We start from the raw sequence: 9,054 nt of genomic DNA on the forward strand, positions 1-9,054 counted from the left end.
AACACAGTTTTCAAAAACAACATGCCCCAACAGAGCCCTACAAACCACAGGAAGGCCCTCTGATAAATGTCTGACAACAGAAAACCATTTATAACAGTACAGTTCAGGAGCCCTTGGCTACTCCCAACATCATACACACTTCCAACATATACAAAACCCTAAACGCAGTGCAATGCAAAGACACTAAAAGCTTCAAAGATGCACACTAATCTTTTATAAATGTGACAAACAATACCTGACATTGACTGACACCCTTCAAAGGTCACAGATGAGAAAATTACAATGACAAAAGCTGGGAGACCAATGTGATAACTATTTTCCACATCAGAGGAAGTCTTTTCCTTCACTAAATCAAGAGCCTGCAGGAAACACACTTGCATAAAGGAAACACACTCAGACGTGCTGAATGATCTGGTAAACTGGGGCCAATTCCGTAACATGTTTTTGTTCTGGTGAATCTCTCTTTTGCATTCACAATCGAGCGTTTCCCTTCCTCGGCCCCCTATTTCTCACCAAACAAAGATATCCCCTCCCTCCAACTGGCCAATTCATTCAGCAATTCACAGGACATCCATTGGTTATTGAACAACAACGGTTGGGATATCAGTGCAATATGCTCATTTCAGTGCAATGTGACCACAGTGTTGAGTCATGTACTGTTTTTTTACCAAAAATAAAAGAGTTTACAGGGTTACAAACGTCAAAGTTTGTGTTTTACCTTCTCACAGATTTGCTTTGAATGCAGGTCAATCTGTTTTATTCCCCTCAAAATATTTGCGCAAGAATATCAATACAGTCAGTATCTTGTTGTAAAATGTTGCAATAGTTTGAAATAAAGTTAGTTTCTCAAACTCCTAGTCTAGGGCCCTGCGTTCGGATTCAAAACCTCCAACTTTGAATTTCAAAGCACCACCAATGTTTCACCTGCAAACTCTTTCAGAAAAGCTCTCTTCCATTTCAGACTCCAACAGACTCGGGCTTCAGCACTCTGTCAGTGATATCAGCGGTATATGCAGGCGTCTGCTGCATATCAGTAGGCACTCTTTGGCAGAGCTGGTGTGTGGAACTCTCCCACTGTCTCAAACCTCTCTCTCACGAGCTCATGATAACGTAGAGATGGCCATACGGCCGTGCACTCAGACAGTACATAATTTGCTGCTGTCGGTGCTCACGGTTAGCCTTACACAGTGCCTGTCTGTGTGTATGTTTTACAAACCAAAACAGGTGGCTAGAAGTAAACACACAACACAATGTGTCGCACTGAGGGAGGAACAGGTCGGGTTGTGCATCCAGGTCCAGAAGTGCTGAGACGGCTATCATCTCCTGTGCAAATGGGCTATACCACAACTGGACCACAAGAACATGTGGTGGTAATGGTCCACACAGTCAAAGATTTATAACAGGCATGACAAACCATGAAAAACAGCTCTCTTAATTGTTTGAATTTAAGCTATTAAAACCTGTAGCGTTGTAAAGATATATCGTTGCACAATATAGCGCAATACAAAATAAATATTATGCATATTGTATAGTTATAGTGATTTTTTAAATACTTTAAATGCCATTGGTTGAGCTGCCAACATGACCTGTGCTGTCCTTCTGAAACCTTGTATCACCATATTTTGTCATTTTTATTTTTGTCATAAATCATTATTATTAGTCACCCTTTATGTTTGTCACTGAGTTTTGAAAATATCTCAGGGATAAACATTACTAAAAAGAGCTTGTCAACTTTGACAGCACAGTATTTAATCAACTAAAAAGTATACAGTGTTTTTTTTTCCATTTCCTGAAATTTGGACATCCAAGGTTTTGGAAGGACAGTGATGATATTTAAAGATGGGATAACACACGCAGTTGCTGCCAATCTCATATTACTCTTGGGTACCTATACAGTGGTATTGCATACGTCGTATCTTCAAAGAGTATTTAGTTTGATCAAATTTATAAAAGAGAGATACAGCTGTATGATTATTTCCGGAAAAAGACAAGCTGCTGGAGGAAGGCAGGGGGACGGAACTACAGCACAAGCTCACAATACGTCATCGCATTATCTCTTCGTGTTGTTTATGCACGTACACGCTGATTGCCAACAAAACAAAGACGTATGACTTAGTTTGACTTACCGCGTGCAATTCATGTCTGCCACTGTTTTAGCACTGGGACCGCACCATCGATCAGTTACAAACGATCTCCAAATCCAGCGTTATATCAACCTCCTCAACATCAACACCTCAACTTCTCTCACTTTCGCAAGAGTATCTGGCTTTTGTTGAAACTAGTAACTTTGTATTAGTGCCTATTGTATTATTGCTCCTGTGTGGCATATCGCTTATTGCTCCCTGAACTCTCTGTAAGTCGCTTTGGATAAAAGCGTCTGCTAAATGTAAGGAGCTGCAGGCCCACAGAGCAGCCAATCTTGAGAAGCGGGTCTTCCTTGCCTCCATCGGTTGGCGCGTGGGCCGGCTATTTCTTTCGCCTTGCCGTGGGCGTGCTTTTCCGGGAGAGTTGCCCAATAAAAGGAATAGAATCCCTGTTATGAAACAGGGATCTAGACTTATAAAAAACTTTCCGAAACAAGTTGGAGTGCTGGGGGAGAGTATCAAGCACAGAAATACTATGTCATACGTCCAACTCGTTTTTTAAAGGAGTCATATTGCACAGCTAAAACGAATATTATTGTTTGTTTTAGATGTAACGCAATGTGTATACACCATTTAAAGTTTAAAAAACGCTGTATTTTCCACATACCGTGCATGTTTGTATCTCCTCTTTGCCCTGCCTCTCTGAAACGCACTAATTTTTTACAAAGCTCATCGCTCTGAAAAGCGAGATGTGCTATGATTGGCCAGTTCACCCGTGCATAGTGATTGGTCAAATACTGCAAGCGTGTGACTGAAATGTAACGCCTCTTACCATATTCGGAACATCAGGTTCCAAAGCAACTGTACTGACAGGCGATACAATGAGATTTACAATTACGCCCACCTTAACTACGTGTAGATTTGGGCCGTCTCAGTCAAATCATGTTACGAAGTTACGTAGATTTGTGGGGGTGTGGTTACACGAGGCGTTTCAGGCAGGTCTGGTTGAGCCTTCGCTTTTAGATAGAATGCATCTTTTGATCCCACACTTTCATTTGTGCAATTTTACGTGTCTAATACATGCATGGGCAACTTATAACACACCAAAAACACAGAAAAACACATACTTCCGCCATATGACCCCTTTAACAAGTTGACCATGTTAAGCATGAGAAGCCAGCATGTTTAACAGTGTAAAGAAGTCAGAATGCATGACATAGCATGTTATCCCGCCTTTAGTGTTTTGTTTTGTGCTTTTACTGATTTCAGAAGTTCTCTCTTAGCATTTAGCTTTCTTAATACATTTCCTCATATTAATTATTACAATTCACCAGATTTGTTTTAAGTAAAAGGCCCATTGAATTTGTATTATTTTACACATAAGTTTCAATTAAACCTTTAAAGGTTGCCAATTCTATAACAAATAAAAAGGTAATGTTTTGAAAATTAATCTGTTATTTAAGTTTATTTTTTATTTTGTTTACAATATCACAATACAGTATTATCACAATATTTAGAACAAAAAATGTTAATAAAACTTACATAAAAAAACAGATTTATTTCCAAAACATTTACAATTTGAGGTAATAACAACCAACATCATTTACCGTACATGAGTTGAGTGTATCTAATCTTTTGTAACCCTAAAAATCAATGTCACTGGAAGACATTATTTAAATGACAAAAACAAATCACAGAAATCAACTTGTGTATGACAATCTTTAATCAAATCAGGGGAACACTGGAAAACAAAGTGGTTAAACTAGCTTTGCAAAACAGCAAACAGAAACTGGGTGTTCACCTGAAGGATCAATGCAATACAGTCAGCAGTATTGCTTATACTGGAAGCAGCAAGTTTTGTTGTCAATCAGTCTTATTCACACCAAGTTGTTGCTGTTTTAAAATACTGACTGAGAAAAGAGTTGGTGCTATAATACTGACAGTAGGCTTTCCTATTTCAAGACCAGGAGCTTTAAGGAGCCAGTGTGAAGCCAAACTGGGCACAGCTCTGCCACCTGCACTGGTACCCTGGCAGGTGGACTTTTACTCTGATCTGCTTTGGTCCAGAGCTTGGGGTGTACCCAGCAGGAGGAACCTCACCCTAAGGCCTCATCTCATGGAGGGGCCTTGCTGGGCTATTGAGGGAGTGTCTCATAACATCCACCCAACAAAGACTATTCCAGTTTTAATAAAAAGCCTACACCCCCTCCCTCTCAAACATGCTCCGCTTCATAGTTCACAGAAACACTGTTTACAGAGCAGCGAAGCTCACATGAATAACACCATAATCTCAAGAGACGCTCCACCTTAAAACCCCACTGAGCTCAATCTTTAAAGAGACCCGCCAGATCCAAAACAAGTAGAGCAAGTAAAAAAACATATCTGTAACTGAAAACATGTAAAGGTAAAGGGGTCAATCACCCCTGACAGATGAATAAAGCCTATGAGGGACAATTCTTCCTGGAGGCCTGTACCATGTGGTTTAGGGAATCTGCCGCTGCCGTGTATGAAGATCAACAGAGTTGACCTATATGTTGACAGTTCAGTGATTGTGCTCAGAATTCTCTTTCACTTCACACGTGTTGGTACCAAATAAGTTAAAATAAAATGCACAGGCAGGGCTGCCAAATGCAAACCTTTACCTTAAGAACATCACCCCTTTAAGTAAATAAAGATATGTTTACATGGAAAGGTGGAAGTGTTTGCAATCTTTGTTCTTATTGGAACAAAGTGTCTGACATTGTCCCCAGGAGAACAGCAAAACCTGACAAAGGTCTGATATGATAATGGAACAATAGTGAGAAATATAAAAAAATGAATAAATCAACCAATATATGTGATAAATATCTGATTGAGTTCTTTACGAACACAAAAAACTGCAAATACATATACATCTTTAGAGTAGAATTCACTCATAAGATTTTTTTAACTTTTTTATTGAAGTTGCAGCAAAAATCAACCCACTTCTTTTAATCCTACAGACACAAGATAAAGACAATTTATTTTACATTTCAGAAAAAATGAAATAAAGCAATGTTAGTTTCATAAACGGAAACAGATGAGAATAAAGTTGAAGTATTTTATTGTTATCTTAGACTTTTGTGAGATGAGTACAAAAATGAAAAAGGTAAATTAAGTGACTTGTTTAGTTATATTTTATTATTTGTACTTCTTTTCAGTCACAGAGTTATTCAATTTAAGAGTTGTTTGGGAAAGAGAAGATTCTGTAATTTAATGCAGCTTGGAGAACTGCATTTAGGGAAATTTGGGGAAATTGTAATGTTCAATCATTTATTCAATGAAAATAAAAAAAATGTGTATTGAAAAGTTAATATGGTTTTATATACAGTATACTGTATAATTATAGTTATCGGCAGGTTTCACTTGTAATAAAATCGGAAATCGGAATCGGCAAAGAAAATTGCAATCGGTGCATCTCTAATATATATACATTATATATATATATATATATATATATATATATATATGTGCACACAAACACACACATGAGTATCAACATAGAGCAAACTGTAACAGCCCAGTTCTGGCAGTGACTCAGCAATAGAAAATCCATGTTATCCACAAATCAATACAAAACAACAATAATCTATCACCATATTCACAGTTTCAGGTTCCTGTGGTTGACAGCAGCTTGTTGGCACCATTAAAAAACATAGTTTTGTACTACGGTAACCATAGTTTCTGCAAAAGTACCATAGTAACTACAACAATAAGGAAACAGAATGATTAAATGATTCAGAAAGCATCTCACAATGTGGAAAGGACTTTACAATAGTAAGTAGTATTGGCACAGTATAAATTGTGGTTTCAATGGTAAATATATGTAAGGAACTACTGTATTTAAAATCACCTCAGAAGTTTAAAAGGTTAAAGTTTGAATATACAAAACAAGGAGAGCTACCTACAGCAAGTGTCCAAGAAGGTGGGTCAAGTTTAGTTTTTGTACATATTTATTTTTATACTTCAGACATTTTGATCACTTAGCATTAGGAAATTAGACTCGTGACTCAAAACTAAATATTTATGCTTTTAAAAAAAATTATTATATTCACTTTGATTTGTTGCTCAAGCATTGTTGCTTTGTAACAATTTGCTGCTGGTCAACCGAAGCGAACAAAGCATTTACACTCAAACAACTAGAAATCACACCCCAACAAATCTACATCACCAAAAAACTTAATGCATGTCTGTAATCTAACATGTTAATAACTTTGTAAATGTTTTACCACGTATTAGGCAAACCCTGCTATCAATGTAAACAAAGCACACGCGCGCTTCCAACAACCTGTTGCTTCACAACTTATGTAAGTTAACTTAAACATTAAAAGCTCAATACATATACGTCTAAATACATTTCAAACGTCTTACGCCAATTAAAACGACAATACTCCATTAAACATAGCGAGCACAGAGAAAACAAGTGCATGGGAATATTTACATACCGATATCGTGTTGTTTGAGGTTAAGCAGATTGTTGTGGCTCTCACTCGCTCCCGGTGAAACTGCTCCTGTGTCCCACCTTGCTCGCACTTGATTGGACGTCCGAAGCAGCGCTGTACGACGCTCCACCTTAGTCGCATCTGATTGGACAAATAAGCAACTCTGCTTCAAATGTCCAATCAAACACGAATGAGGTGGGGCATCGGAGGAAAAAATCGCCATACATGACAATAATGCTATGTGACTGATGAAAGAAAGTTTTCTTTGTGCGCCAAAACGTTTTTTCTAAATTTGTCGGTAATTGACACATATTTCTATGACCCATCAACAATTAAATGAATATAAATAATGGGGCATTAAACCTGACAGACTTCTTTAAAGACTTTTTACAGCAGAACTTTGTCAGGGCTTAAAACGGGTGTCATGAATTTACATACATTATGTAATTAACTTTTAATTAACGCATTGTCGCACACATGTTGCGCCATCTGTTGGATGTAACATATGGTTTTGGTGTGTATTTGTGTTTTGTATCGGGTGTCTTATGTTTTCTAAAAATGTATTTGCTATTACAAAATGTCTCAAATAAACAAGGAAAAAGATCCAGCGAATAACTTTGATAACTCTTGATGCATAGTGTGAAGAATAATACAGATTTTTGTAAAACATTCATCTCTCCTACAGGGGGCGCCAAAGGTCTTGCAACGCCTCTCCTTGATTAAAGTGCATATCAACAAATTTAAGAGCAACATGACCACACCACACGTAAAGGTGTTTTAAATGTTTTCATGGAGGATTGACTATAATATTTTACATAACTAAAGTTTGGTTAATGTTATAGCTGGTCAATTTTGCCCCCTCAACATTTTTTTCATGATCTTGTATTTTAATTTATCTTTAAAAAGTTTTAGCTTCTGTATTTGATCTTACCCTTACATCAAAACCAGTTATGTGATTCCTTGTTCCCAAAACAGCGCTATCTACACAACTGATTACTGAGGTTTCAGACAGATGTGTGTTAAAGATCACAAGCTCCTGTCAACCCGTCATGCTTCGAAAAAGCCAGGGACCTTTTCCCAGGAACCCTGATAGAGGAGAGAAGGAGAAGGTAAACCACAAAACAACTTTCAAGTCACCACCACATCCGTGAGTGAAAGGAAAGCTTTATTTTTAGCAACAGCGGCGTGTGACACGTGAAATGGCACAGACCCCTGCTGAGCTCTATGAGGCCTTAATGAAACCGCTCACTGTCTCGACTGTCTGCTTTAGCACATTGCATAACAGTGACGCTGTGCCATCTCTCGCTGTTGCCAGGGACAGCAGCCGTCTGCCCTCCTGTACAACAGTCACTACGATGATCCCAAGTGTTAATAAAGTCTCAATTTGCTGTCCATTTAATCTCATTACTGTCTTCATAAATGTTATTCTATTTGACCTTTCAAACGCTGTTGAACATTGAAACTTTCTTCAAAAGTCCTGGATAAGACGAGTTATAAGAGGAGACCCAGAGGAATCTTGCTGCTCTCTGGCATGTGTCTCATTAGGAGTCAAGGTGAGAGAGAGGGAGCCATTCACACGGTCTCTACAGTCTCTCATCCATTCCACATGCTGGTAATGTATCCCCTCTGGTTAACCTACTTTCATCACAATTAAAATGCCCAGGGCTTCAGTGCGGTACTGTTTTCTTCTGTCACACACACACACGCATGTCTGGTTTACTATCTCCGTGGGGACAGTCAATAGGCGTAATGTTTTTTATACTGTACAAACTGTATATTCTATCCCTAACCCTACCCCTAAACCTAAAGATCATAGAAAACTTTTTGCATTTTTAGATTAAAAAAAAATAGTGTTCTGTACAATTTATAAGCTTTTTTGCCCATGGGGACCTCGATTTTGGTCCCCACGGTGACACGAGTCCCCATGTGTTGGTGTGCATTCAGGTTTAGGTCCCCACCGGGATATACAAACATGAACGTACACACGAACGCACGCACACACAGACAGGTGCACAGACAGACACACAAACGCGTGCGCACAGCCGCACACAGACACATACACACAGATACACACAGGCCTACCTCAGATCGAGTAAAGTTGCCAGTTTGTAGAGGGGGTTTTCTTCAATATCGCCAAATCGCTTCTTNCACACACACACACACACACACACACACACACACACACACACACACACACACACACACACACACACACACACACTACCATTCAGTTCAATCTAGCTTCTCTTGTCTGAGAAAACGGACATCACCTTCTTGCCAAAGCACTGATCCAATTTTAGTCTTAACGGAAGCACCAAGCTGTAAGTCTCATATGACATTACATCCAATTTGCGTGAATCTGGGATGCACCGCGGCCTTTCTTTCATATCTATATCTGCTTACCAGGATGTCGCATGCAAATAAAAGTCAATAACATTATCCCCAAGCTGGCAGAGGACAACAGAGAGATTTTACGCATGCACATTTCTTGGGAAGTTTCATTTAAAACG

The 9,054-nt window shown here is 38.7% G+C and overlaps 1 protein-coding gene across 2 annotated transcripts in view; it reads right to left on the minus strand.

Moving 5' to 3' along the window:
- Positions 1-6,624, minus strand: part of ston2 (stonin 2) — a 47,029-nt gene extending 40,405 nt beyond the window's left edge. For both annotated transcript variants that reach the window (XR_008963677.1, XM_057344096.1), the window contains exon 1: positions 6,548-6,624. The gene's annotated coding sequence lies outside the window, so the exon portion shown is untranslated. The remainder of the gene's footprint in view (positions 1-6,547) is intronic.
- Between the last annotated feature and the right edge of the window lie 2,430 nt (positions 6,625-9,054).

The sequence above is a fragment of the Triplophysa rosa genome, linkage group LG10 (assembly GCF_024868665.1).
Source record: "Triplophysa rosa linkage group LG10, Trosa_1v2, whole genome shotgun sequence".
Lineage (NCBI taxonomy): Eukaryota > Metazoa > Chordata > Actinopteri > Cypriniformes > Nemacheilidae > Triplophysa > Triplophysa rosa.